This window comes from Neomonachus schauinslandi, chromosome X, assembly GCF_002201575.2.
Source record: "Neomonachus schauinslandi chromosome X, ASM220157v2, whole genome shotgun sequence".
NCBI classification, from domain to species: Eukaryota; Metazoa; Chordata; class Mammalia; order Carnivora; family Phocidae; genus Neomonachus; species Neomonachus schauinslandi.
Window position 1 is genome coordinate 32,649,355 of NC_058419.1, and position 14,039 is coordinate 32,663,393.

The 14,039-nt window shown below is 37.3% G+C and overlaps 1 pseudogene; it reads left to right on the forward strand.

Moving 5' to 3' along the window:
• Positions 1-5,397: 5,397 nt before the first annotated feature.
• LOC110577113 lies at positions 5,398-6,310 on the forward strand (annotated as a pseudogene).
• The last annotated feature ends 7,729 nt before the right edge of the window (positions 6,311-14,039 follow it).

Sequence of the window (14,039 nt, forward strand, 5' to 3'; positions counted from 1 at the left end):
ATATTTTGAAGTTCTTGGAATAAAAAAATATATGCGAGTTAACACTGAATGTCTTTTATGTAAATATTTTTACGCCAGTAATATGTACTGGTTGCTTCTAATAAGTTCCTTAAAAAGCCATTCTTTTGTCTACTCAACCATGGAAAAATTGAACCAACAAAAAATGTATGATTTGCCAAACATTGTGTGTTTCTCTGCCCTCGTGGACTTTGTGGTCTCATAGGGCACATAGATACTAACATGCCATACAAATTAATGTAAAATTATGCTCTACGATATGCCACAAGTAAAGGTCCGTGGTGCTATGAAACTGTATAATATGGAGACGAACCTAAAGCCATGGGTGTCAAGGAAGGGTTATTATTAGGTTATCGTTTCATAATGCTTCACAGAAGCCTTCACTTCATTTTTATATTCTAAGTTGGATAACGGTACTGCTGTTCATTCAGTCACCTACACTTGAATTTCACAATCATCATTGATCTAACCTTTTTCCTAGACTGTGACTACCTTCAATCAATCACTATAGCCTATCCTTCTGGGCAGTATCTCACACCTCTTAGTTTTTCTTTCCATTTCTAGTGGTGTTCCCCATAATCATTAACTATTGCCCCTTTGTTGGACTATTAGCACAATGGTCAGTTTTAATGGGCCTGCTTCTGCCCTTTTCACTCTTCTAATCCTTTCTAATCACTGAGGCCAGAGTGATCTTTATTAAATCGCCTCAGTGTCTATCCTAGCAATCTGTCCCTAACTCGGTGATTTTGATGTGTAGAGTGGTTGAAAACCACTGTCTCAACACACCTTTTTAGCCCTATTTCCCTCTGCTTCCCTACGGCATACACAGGACTACAGCAATTTCTTAAGTACCATCTGCCTTTTCTGTTTCTTCGTATAGACTCTGCTTAGAATAGCCTCTCCTCCTCACTTGTCTGCTAATGACAATCCTTGTTTTTTTTTAAAGATTGTATTTATTTATTTGAGAGAGAGAGAGAATGAGTAGGGTGAAGGGGCAGAGGGAGAGGGAGAAGCAGAATCCCCGCTCAGCAGGGAGCCTGACGCGGGACTCAATCCCAGGATCCTGGGATCGTGACCTGAGCCTAAGGCAGATGCTTAACCAACTGAGCCACCAAGGTGCCCCTACAATCCTTGTTTTTGAAGGTTTCATTCCAGAGCCACTTCCTCCATTGGGCTTTGGGACTTCTCCCAAGTTGGAATTGATTTCCCACTCTTCTTGAGAACTCCAGGAACATTTTGTTTATAGCACTTATGTATTCTATTAGAATGTCTTGTCTCCTTTAGTAGACCATAATCACATAAAGGTTTTTTCTTAGATAATTTATACCCACTTTAATGCTTAGTTTGGTTCTTTGGGCAAAGTAGGTGGCCTAAGATATATTTGTTGAGAAAATGAAACAAGTTTCACCATTCTGCAAAGAGTAAAATTGCCTGTGAATGTACTGCTATCAGGACATCTCCCCCTTAACTACAAATGTTCTTGATGTCTCCACTGGCAATTTCTGCTTTCCATAAATATAAATTTAGCTATAGATATTCGATATATAGAAATACGAACCCACATGGCTTCAATATACACTCTTTTCATGAACAGAAAATCTATGTAATTTTTTGTCATTCACTCACTTTTACTTCACAGTCTTTTAATCCACCCATTTTCAAATAGCAAAGGAGATGAAATGACTTCTCGATGTCGTGCTGTGAATCACTGAGAAAAGAGCCTCAGAGTGGGAACTTCACAGCACTTTTTCAAGTAGACTTTCCAAAGGTCACTTCTAAAGTTTGATTATCTTTAGCTCGTTTTCATCCAATGAATTCATTTACATTGTGGACTAAAATTCAAAAAAGAAAAAAAAAATGGTCCTGCTTTACTATTAGTGGAATGATGCTTAAAACTTCAAAAATAGTTTGATTTATACAAAGACATAGATCTCATTGGCTGGATGAAATCAAGTACCTTTTGACAAACAGGGCCCAAAGCCAATTAGTTTTCAAGAATAAGGGTAAAAGTGTCCCAGATTTATACAGAGATCACAGACTGTATCTATATTACTATAGATTTTTTATGTCTTAGAATTGATCAGGCATTTCATGTTTTGTAGGGTGAACATGAACTAACATGCAAATCTGCTCATCATTCCAGAGTCTGTAAAAAGTTTTACTAGCCTAGAAGAAGTTCTTCTTTTGAATTGAGAAAGATTTAAATAAAAATGAAAAATAGTCCTTATAACATTGAAGCTCTCTGCATTGAAGTTCTCTGTCTGGTTTTTTTGTTTTTTCTTCAGATTACCAATAGTCTTTGTCATAATGGCTACATCCCTTTAGGGATTGTGAAATGGGTTGCATGTCTCCTCTGGAGCCCTCTTTCTGTCTCCCCTCCTTGGTGTCTTTGTCTTCCTGCTATTGTCTGATATACAAGGTCCTCTACCACGATAATCTTTCCCTTTCCTGCCCAGATTTAAACCACTTTCCCACATCAAAATTTACCCCATTTCTTCAGGAGTCATGCAGATAAGTGTTTCTCAAACTTTAATGTGCACGTGACTCACTGGTATCTTATTAAAATGCATATTCTCATTCAGTAGGACTGGGTTGGAGCTCACGATTCTACATTTCTAACCAACTCCTTAATGATACTCGCATCTGCTAGTTTGGGGACAGCACTTTGAATATCAGGGTTTTACGTGACAGAAAAAAATTTCAATCAACTTCACTTTTATAATCTCATAATGGCTTCAAAAGCTTTACTCTGTTCAGAAAAATGTACATTGTTAAATAAACCTTCAATAACTCACATGTAAATATGATATGGAGTTTTTAAATACTACAGTAATACCCATGGGAGAAATGTTAAGAGGACAATCATCATTGAATGTCTCAAATCACGCAACAGAGTAGACAGATGCTTTGCTTATAAAAACAGCAAGGCCTAATAATTAGAGGACTCAGGAAGCAGATATTAATTCCCCCACTTTATGGATGAGGAAACTGAGTTCTAGTGATATTAACTGGTCTGAGGTCATGAAGATTGTAATTGAAACAGAGAGGCTTTGAACACCGATTTTCTGACTGGAAAAATCTATGCTCTTTCTACAATGTAACTGCACCTGCCTGACAGCTAAAGAAATTTATCAGAGTCATAGGCTGAAAAATCCTTCAGGGGATTTTAAGATTCTAAAAATTTAACTATCAGGTAGATGCAACTGGATTCTGGGGGGAGAGAAAACAACATTTGTTAATTCATTTTGTAATAATACACACACACACACATAATATTACTAAAAGCAAAAAAGTAAAACTTTATATTCAAATAAATCTCTAAACTTTATATGCGGTGAAGTTGATTCAAAAAAGGTAGCAATGAACATTCAAAACTCATAGCTGAATTTAAGTAAATAACCTGCTAAAAGTAGTTCTGTTACTATTTTTAGAATTGTATGGCTTTTTGTCCAACATTTTATTTCACCAGATTTTCTTATCAGTTTGTAGACTTCCATTATTTATTTATTTAAAGCTTGACTCCTCTTCTCTGAGTGTAATTTTAATATACTCTCTACTGAATTCTTACAATGTAATTTGGAATAAAAGTCAAGGAACAATAATAGCAGTAGGATTCCAAGTCCAATGTACTACAGGCTGATCTTAAAATAGAGTTCAGAATAATGATCAGCTTTAGGGCTGAAAGAGACCAAGAAATAAATAAGATATAATGGAAAGGGAAAAAAAAAAGTCTAGTTCATTTTATGGTGCCGTTCCTATTTCTCTGTATTCAGTCAGCCACAGCTATTTCTTACAGCTGAATAAATAAAGCAAAACATAAGAACTAGCATCTTAAAACATATATAAAATTCAGTAATAATCTTAGGTGGGAATATTCTTTAAATTGAAATGACTGCAATTTTGTCGACATAGTTTTTCTCCAAAGTCAAAAATACCCATATTTTAAACCACTTTTCACATTCAGTCTGTCCTCCAATAGTTACAGGGCTCCATTAATGGGGAGATGAGGGGACAACATTTCCTTTCAAACTTATTATGTGCCTTGGGTCAATGGTTCCACCATATCTTTATTGCGTCCAGCTTATCGTCTCCTCTCCAAGGCAGGCTCTCATGCAAAAATATTGAACTATGTCCAACGTGTAGAAATTAACATGTCTAAAGCAGGATCCGATATTTTGCAGAGACGATGCATTCTAAACCATAAAAAAGGTGGGCTCACCCTCATCCTAGTACCTAACTAAAGATTGCGTGGGGCAGTTTCAGTTCCAACTCAGGCATAATTCATGATCTTTTGATGAGCTAATCATCCATAATGGGTCTGTTTTCTCTTCCGGCCATGACTTATCCTGGTCATCCTGGCCAGTTTCTCACTGCATTTGCTTGCTCCTTTGATTTCTCTAACTTGCATGTGTGCTTGGTAGTGCCCCACCAATAATTTTAGATCTCCCAGCCACTGAGTGGAGATGAACAACCTCAACAATTACCAGGCATAATTTTAACTCCATGAGGTCCACACAGGGAAAATCAATGATCTAAACTTGAGAAATGATACAAAGCAAACCATAGGTTATTTCAATCAGACAAAGATACGCTCTGTGATGTTTGTTCATTATACCAACGTGATACGATGAGTGTAGTCAAACATGCCCTATACTAGTCTGAAAATAAGATCCCTAAATGCCATAAAGTTTAGTTGTAGTATTTGTAGTTAAACATACAATTGTATGTTCTTATGTTTGAGTCAGAAAGGACTCTTTTTTTTCTGTGAGAATGGTAAAACGAACACATCTCCTAGTAAATGATCATGAAGGCAAGTAGAAAAGCTTACCAAACATACTCTCATACTGTTGCATGGAATCAGTGTTATTTGGAATACATTAGAACAGTGGCCTCTTAAACTATAAAAAGTAATGTATATAGTAGTTTTATCAATGTAGCAAACTGACCTAACACCAAACTCTGCTCTAAGGACATATAAATACTGAATAAAATATAGCTATTTTTTTCAAGATTTTTATTTATCTATTTGGGAGAGAGAGAGAGTACAAGTAGGAGAGAGGAGCAGAGGGAGAGGGAGAAGCAGGCTCCCCACTGAGCAGGGAGCCCGACATGGGGCTCGAACCCAGGACCCTGGGATCATGACCTGAGCTGAAGTTAAACGCTTAACAGACTGAGCTACCCAGGCGCCCCATAGCTATTTTAATAATCATAATGAATCCTGAAAGAAAAATTCCCAGCTGACAGAAGTCTAAAAAGAACTCAAGCTCTCGGCTCCTCCCTGTTCAACAGACAGCCCCATTTTCTGGTGCAGTGTCAGCCATGTCCCCGATACATCATGGTGAAAGTCGCAGAAAACAGATGTGGCCACATTGGGCTATTAACTCTGACAAAATAGATATTGTCACCATCAATGACCTCTTCATTGACCTCAACTACATGGTCTACATGTTCCAGTATGATTCCAGCCACAGCAAATTCAATGGCACAGTCAAGGCGGAGAATGGGAAACTTGTCATCAATGGAAAGCCCATCTCCATCTTCCAGGAGCAGGATCCCACTAACATCAAATGGGGTGATGCTGGTGCTGAGTATGTTCTGGAGTCCACTGGGGTCTTTACCACTATGGAGAAGACTGGGGTTCACTTTAAAGGTGGGGTAAAGATGGTCATCGTCTCTGCCCCCTCTGCTGATGCCCCCTATGTTTGTGAGGAACATGAACCATGAGAAGTATGACAACTCCCTCAAGATGGTCAGCAATGCCTCCTGCACCAACTGCTTGGCCCCTCTGACCAAGGTCATCCATAACAACTTTGGCATCATGGGCCACAGCCCATGCCATCGCTGCCATACTGAAGACCGTGGATGGCCCCTCTGGAAAGCTGTGGCATGATATCTGAGGGGCTGCCCAGGACATCATCCCTGCTTCTACTGGTGCCGCCAAGGCTGCAGGCAAGGTCTTGGCTGAGCTGAACAGAAAGCTCACTGGCATGGTCTTCCGTGTCCCCACCCCAATGTGTCAGTCGTGGATCAGACCTGCTGCCTGGACAAAGCTGCCAGATAGGATAACATCAAGAAGGTGGTGAAGCAGGCATCGGAGGGCCCTCTCACAGGCATCCTGGGCCACACTGAGGACCAGGGAGTCTCCTGTGACACCCACTCTTCCACCTTCGATGCTGGGCCAGTCATTGCCTTCAATGACCACTTTGTCAAGCTCATTTCCTGGTATGACAATGAATTTGGCTACAGCAATCAGGTGGTGGACCTTATGGTCTACATGGCCTCCAAGGAGTAAGAGCCCCCTGGGTCACCAGCTGCAGCAAGAGCAAGAGGAAGAGATGGGCTCTCAGCTGCCGGGGAGTCCTTGCCTCAACTCATCCCCCGACACATACTGAGAATCTCCTGACCTTTACACGGTTTGCATCCCAGACTCCCTGAAGAAGGGGAGGGACCTGGGGAGCCCTACCATCAACAAAGCATACTGTGTCCAGCCAAAAAAAAAAAAGTCAAAACCAGAGTGATAAGCAAATTAAGTAGTATTATGGCGGCATAAGGGCTCTCTGAATGACATATCTAACAAGCATTCCAAAAGAAGAAGATAGGAAGTAAGGAGAAGCAGTAGTGAAAAGAGGGGAGAATTTAAGGAAGACATGAATACTCAGATCGAAAGAGCAAAGCTCCAATGGAGATAAATCAAACTAAAGGGACATGTGGAAACAAGGTAGGAAAACTGTAGAATAGCAAACGCAAAGGAAAAGATTACAAATAATCTGAGGAAGGATATATTCCCCCAATAAAATGGCAATCATATGGACAATAGATCTCGTATCAACAACACAGGCAGGAAGACAGTGGACATCTATCATCCAACAGCTGAGGGAAAATAACTGCCTGCCTAGGGCCGCTAAATACTCAAGAGTGAATGTGAAAAAAGACATTTCAGACAAACACTGAATGAGTTTACCACTCACGAATGCTTACCGAAAGCGTGACTAAAGATTATCCTAAAATGAGACAAAGTCTGAACCTTGAACGAAGTAATGGAAATGCAAAAGGGCTGTGGTGAACAAAGAAGTGGGCACAAATGTGAGGAAAGCTAATGAGGCATCACTTGTAAAACGTATACTATGAGGAACACTTTGGGCAAGTTTAAAAACAAGTTGGGACCTCCACTTCGGGGAAGACGGAGATGGATTTTCCCTATTCCTCCTGCTAAGTACAACTGAAAATGCTGGACATTATATATAAAACAAACATATAAAGACTCTAGAAAGTGGAAAAGAAAGCAAGTCAATTATGGACTTTGGGGACCAAGGAATGGTACACTGGTGAGTTCTCAGACAGAAAGATAGATACATGATAGAGAGACATAGAAATAAATATATCTCCATCCCACGAATATCAATAGGAGCAGACAAAAAAAGCTTCAGTGAGACTTATTGTCTCCAGCCAAAGAACCAGGAATGGGAGACCTTAATAAGACAAAAATCTTTTAGACAACAACCAGTCTACTGCACTCAGACACTATGGAAGAAACTGTAACCTGACTCCCACCCATGAAAGCAAAGGCCAAAGGGGGAACCTAGACACCCACTCTCACAAAGCTGTAACAAGGTTCTCCAACACCAACGATTAGGTGGTTCAGAGAAAGCCATATTAAAAGCAGGGACTTTTATCCCCCCTGCCTGGTAACGAATCCCACCCTCATGGTGTCAGAGGATACCTTATGGGGAGGCTGAGCTTACGCCCCACCCACCATCAATGAGGCATTGTGCTCCCTCCCTGCCGGAGTTGTGTAAGAGGAGGCCTGGTGGAGAGTCAGGACTTTTACAATTTTGTAGAGGAAATGAAGTGACACAACCCCATGGTGAAAGTGGAAACCACATGGCTGGAAGTACAATCCTATCCAACAGAAATGGGTACACCCCACTCCAATGCCAGTGTCAGTGGAAACCAAGCTGGGACCCTTTACTACTACTCCACCTTACACTAAATGAGGCAGCACTTCATTTTCCCCTGCCAGAGAAGTGTCAGAAGAAAGAGAAAGTCAGCAAAAAAAATATGAAGATTTCAATAAGATCCAGAGCCTCCTAAGATAAGATGAAAATGCCCAGCTTTCAGTAGAAAATCATTCATCATACTAAGCACTAGAATGATCTCAAACAGAATGAGAAAAGACAATCAGTAGATGCCAAGGTCGAGATGAAAGAGATGTTAGAATTATCTGAAAGGAAAAAAATGGCACCCACATAAATGTATACCCAGCAAAAGTACCCTTCAGGAATAAAGAGAAACTCAGGCATTCTCAGATGAATGAAAAATGAAGAGAATTCGTTGCCAAGAAACATGCTCTAAAAGAATGGCCCAAAGAAGTTCTCTAAACAAAAGGGAAATGATAAAAGAGAGAACCTTGAAGCATCAAGAAAGAAGAAAGAACATGGCAAGCAAGAATATGGGTAAATACAACAGGCGTTTCTCTGAGTTTTTTAAATTATACTTGCTGGTTTTAAAAAAGTCTAACACTGGTGTGGTTTTAAATGTATGCAGAAGAAATATTTAGGACAACTATATTATAAAAGGGGGAAGGAAATGAGACATAAAAGGAGGTAAGAGTTCTACACTTCGCTCAGAATGGCAAAATAAGGACACCTATAGAAACCTCAATCGAGGGACGTTCTATAAAATACCAGACTGTCTACAGGAGCCTATGGAAACATGATGGCTAAATGTATCATGATCTCCTGGATGAGATCCTGAAATAGAAAAAGGACATTAGATTTTTAAAAACTGAGGAATCTGAATAAACTACAGACTTCAGTTTAAAATAATGTACGAATATTAGTTCATTAATTGTGGCAGATTGACCATACTAATGTTTATAATAGAGGTCTGAATATATGAAAACTCTACTATCTTTGCAATTTCTCTGTAAATGTAGAACTATTCTAAAATTAAAAGTTTCCTTTAAAAAATTGCTGTACCATTAAAAAAAATTATGCTCAAGGACTGATTTCATTCACACTATGTTCTCTGAATACAGTGTGGTAAAAGAACAATAAGAAAGAGACTATAAATATCTAAAATGATTATAGAGATTAGGGGCACCTGGGTGGCTCAGTCAGTCAAGCGTCCAACTCTTGATTTCAGCTCAGGTCGCAGTCTCGGAGTCCAGGGATCGAGCCCCAAGTCATGCTCTGTGCTCAGCAAGGAGTCTGCTTGAGGATTCTTTCCCTCTCCCTCTGCCCCTCCCCCCACTCGCACACTCTCTCTCTCTCTCTCTCTCTCTCTCTCTCTCTAAAATAAATAAATAAATATTTAAAAAATAAAGTAAAATGATTATAGAGATTATAAAAATAAATAAGAACGGGGTGCCTGCGCGGCTCAGTAGTTAAGCGTCTGCCTTCGGCTAGGTCATGATTCCAGGGTCCTGGGATCGAGCCCCGCATTGGACTCCAGCCCCGCATTGGACTCCCTGCTCAGCGGGAAGCCTGCTTCTCCCTCTACCACTCCCCCTGCTTGTGTTCCCTCTCTCACTGTGTCTCTCTCTGTCAAATAAATAAATAAAATCTTTAAATAAATAAATAAATAAGAACTATGATGAAAGCACAAAATGATATTTAAAATTCAGATATGTAAAAATAAAAAAATAGAAATTAATTTTTTTCTAAATGGATGAGTCAAACAAATCATAAAGGAAATGGTTATATAACTGTAATTGAATAATCACAAAAATACTACATATAGGAATTTACTATGCAGTTATAGTAATTAAAACAGTGTGATATTGGCAAAATGAAGCAATTAGGCTAATGAAATAGAATTAAGCCAAATGTATATGCATACATTTGTACGTATATGAAAATTTATCATATAACAGAGATGACATAAGAATTTTTTAGGAGGGCGCCTGGGTGGCTCAGTCATTAAGCGTCTGCCTTCGGCTCAGGTCATGATCCCAGAGTCCTGGGATCGAGCCCCATATCGGGCTCCCTGCTCCGCGGGAAGCCTGCTTCTCCCTCTCCCACTCCCCCTGCTTGTGTTCCCTCTCTCGCTGTGTCTCTCTCTGTCAAATAAATAAAGTCTTTAAAAAAAAAAAAAAAAGAATTTTTTAGGAGAGTGCAAGCTTTTCAATAAATGGCATTGGACCAATTGAGTGTATATATATATATGTGTATATATATATATAGTGTAAAATTAAAATAATGTATTTTTCTTCATATGAAGAAAAATAAAATTGGATCCCTACGTCACATAATAATAAAAATCAATTACAGATGGATTTAAAGACCTAATATAAAAAAAAAACTTTTAGACAAAATACAAGAGACTATCTTTATGATTTGGAAATGTCAATGGCTTTCTAACACAGGAACCCAAAGCTAAAACTACAAAGTAACAGATCAAAGTTTGAGTATGTAGTAATTTAAATTTTTCTGTATGACAAAAGACAGGGTTAAATTAGAAGATATGACTGGGAGAAGACATTTCCAATACATATAAACCAAAAACACATTGGGGATCAAGAATCTATAAAGAACTCCTATATGTTTGTTTGTTTTTTTTAAAGCAGTTAAAAGGTGGTCAAAGAATACGGACAAGCGATTCACAGAGGAGAAATACGAACAGTCCATAAACATATGAAAGGATGTTCGATCTCAATAATAATCAAAGAAATACAAATTTAAATAAATATCTTTCATACCCAACAAATGGATGAAACTTTAAATCTGACAGTGTAAATTTAGGCAAGGATATAGAAAAACAGGTTAGGTTCACTCAAATGCTGTGCAGTTGGAGTGCAGTTGTTAAAATAATTTTGGAAAGAACTTTATTTACATAATGGAATGCTACTCAACAGTAAAATAAATGAACAAGGCCAATATGGATACATCTCAAAACAAAATGAATGATAAAACAAGTTACAAAATAATTCATATATAATAGTAAAATGCTTATAAATTTAAAAAAAACACACAACCAGGGTCCATCTTAAAAATAAAATAGCCAGTTACTGAAATAGCAAAAATGAATTTATTTGGAAATAATGTAAGAATTGCTGTCTTGGACATGCAAATTAAGGCAAACCATAGTCAAGTTCAAAGAAATAAGGAGCAGAGCATGCTTTTATAGAGGAAAGGAGGAAGTTGAGAAGGGTCATTTTGAACGAAAGCTCACTGGAGGAGATGGAAAGTTCAGGGTAGTAGCAGTGTCTCATTGGCTAGGTTGTTGCTAAGCAAGGAGAAAAATCATTCTTCCTGCTAGGTATGGAAAGAAAGCTGTGAGGAGTGGTACGTGAGTGAGAAACCTTCCTTCATGGCTTCCCAACTCCATTTTGAATTAGGTTTCCTGTATTAATTTTCACAACAGTAATATACTGTAAATGGTTTATGGAAACATTTTTGCTGTATTAACATAAAATGAGACATGGAGGAAACTAACTTTAAAATGGTGGTCATTCCAGGAAGGGAGGGCATATTGGGATAAGTTCAGGGTACAAAATGGGCTTCAACTGCATCTATAAGTTTTATTCTTTAAAAAAGACTCAAGCAGATATGGCAAAATCTTAATATCGGTGAAGGTGGATGGTGGATTCTTAGTGTCCAGATTATTGGAAAGAACATAAAACCTCTCCTAATCCCAAGATCCAGAGTTTACCATCGTTAAACTTGTAACACATTTCTTAGAGCCTCTGCGCTTCTCCCTTGTTTTCTTATTCTCTAGTGTGTGTGTGTGTGTGTGTGTAGTAAATTGGGATCATGAAGTTTTACATACTAATTTCTTCATCTAACATCATATAGTAAGCATTTGAGCATTTGATATATAGCCATTTCAATACCTTCCAGTTTTTCACTACTTATATAAACAAGAAATGGCTGTTTCTGATGTGCATCTTTGGCCCCATCACTGAATATTTCTTAGGATAGATTTCTGATGTGGAATTACTTGGAGATTAATACTTTAAGGTTTTTGATACCTATTTTGCTATATTGCCTTTGAGAATATTTGGGTTAATTTGCATTCCTATCAGTAAAATGAGTATCCACACTCATCACGGAGAATTAGTATCTTAAAAACATTAGTCAAATAAATACACCTCATTTTAATTTTCATTTCTTTGATTGCTAATTAGGTTGAGCATTATTATTATATTTTGGTCAATTGTTTCTCTTCTTTTTTATGTCTGTATCAATTTTTTATTAGAATATTCATCTTTGTTTGGAGTTTTCTAGTCTCTTTCCATTGTCTTTACATTCCCGTTCTAACACCACATTGGGGTTAAAGTGTTTCTTTGATACATTTTTATATAAGCAAGTAATCTCTCTTTATTTTTGTTGTTCAAAAATTTCTTGGCTGTCCCATGTTTTAAAACTTCCAGATGAGTGTTAAAATCATTTTCTCAAGTTTCAAAAATCCCACTGGGATTTTGATCTGAATTACAATAAACTTACATCTGAATTTTGGAAAACTTGGCATGTTTATATTGTTTAGTCTCCCTCTCCAGGAACATGTTATTCTTCTACGTTTATGTAAATCTTGTATCTCTCCCAGTAAAGTTTTGTCATTTTCCTCAGGCAATTTTTAATTGTTTGCTTCTGGGTATTTTGTACATTATGTTGCCATTTTCAGTGGTCTTGTTTCCCTGCTATATTTCCTAACTAGTAGTTATCAATATGTAAGAAAGTTCTTTAGTCTGTTTGTTTCCTTTGTATTCGGGCATTTGACTAAACTCTCCTGTTAGTTCTAAGATTTTTTAATGCAGAACCTCTTAGATTTTCTATGCAGATATTTCTTGTTGCATTGGCTAGAATTTCTATGCCATAATTCTAACGATGAAGTATGCTTGCCTTGTTCTTAATTTTGATTATAATGTCTCCAGAGTCTCACTGTTACAGATGATGTTGCTTATTGTTTTCATCTCAATATCATAATGTTAAGAGCCTATTCTTTCATGTGTAGGCTTTTAAAAAATTAATGCTTAGCTTCGTTTATCCAGAAATGGGTGTTGAAATATAGCAAATGCCCCTTTTGGCCATGTACTGAGATAGTCTAGTAACTCAGTTTTCTTTTGACCTCTGGGTATGATATAGTAAGAGATTTCCTAATGTTGTCAGGCTAACATTCTGGAATAAATTGTACTTGGTGATATTATTTTCTTTTTAATACTGGCCATATTTTATTGGCTTAGTTCTTTATGTCAGTTTTTTTTAATTTTAAGAGAATCAGTCTTTAATTTCTATGTGCTATCTTTGCTAAGATTTTGTATCAGGGTCAGATTAGCTTCAAAAAATGTGTTTAGGAGGCTTCCTTCTTTCATCATGGTGTGATTTTTTTAAAAAAATTACTGGCTAATTACATATTCCATGAAAATCTGAAAAAAAACCCATAAATAATCAGTCTGGGAATCTGAATAGAGCTTCTCAATAGAATATAAGCCACAAGGAGGATTTTTGTCTCTCTTGTTCACTACTGTATTTCTACTATCTAGAATATTCAGTAAATATTTGTTGAATAAATGTAATGGATAGTATCCTCAGACCTTTTGTATAGTATTGTTTGGAAGGTTTCTCTCTTTCTGAATTATTCTGTATTTTGCTCAATAAAGCTCTTTTAGTGTATCACTTCACACACACACACACACACACACACACACACAAAACTGGTTTATTTTAGAAAACCAAAGTACAGGTGTTACTACAAAGACCATGTATTGTGCTTAAATTCCCCACTGATATTAAGAACAATTATCAAAATTTTCTAAAATTTTCCAATATTATAAGTTTTAACAAGGCCATAAATTATATTTTAAGAAAATTTTCAAGCTGACATTTCAAAGTTTCAGTGATAGACATAATGAATTGTTAGTGTCAATTTGAGATGGACATGTAGCTCATTATCTTGGTAAAAAAGCTAAAAGCAATTTCTCTTCCAAGTCCCTTAATACTTCTCAGAACACATTACAGACCTAAAGGTCACTTAAAATAAGCTCTAAATGTCACTTAAAGTAAAACTATGTCACTGAAAAT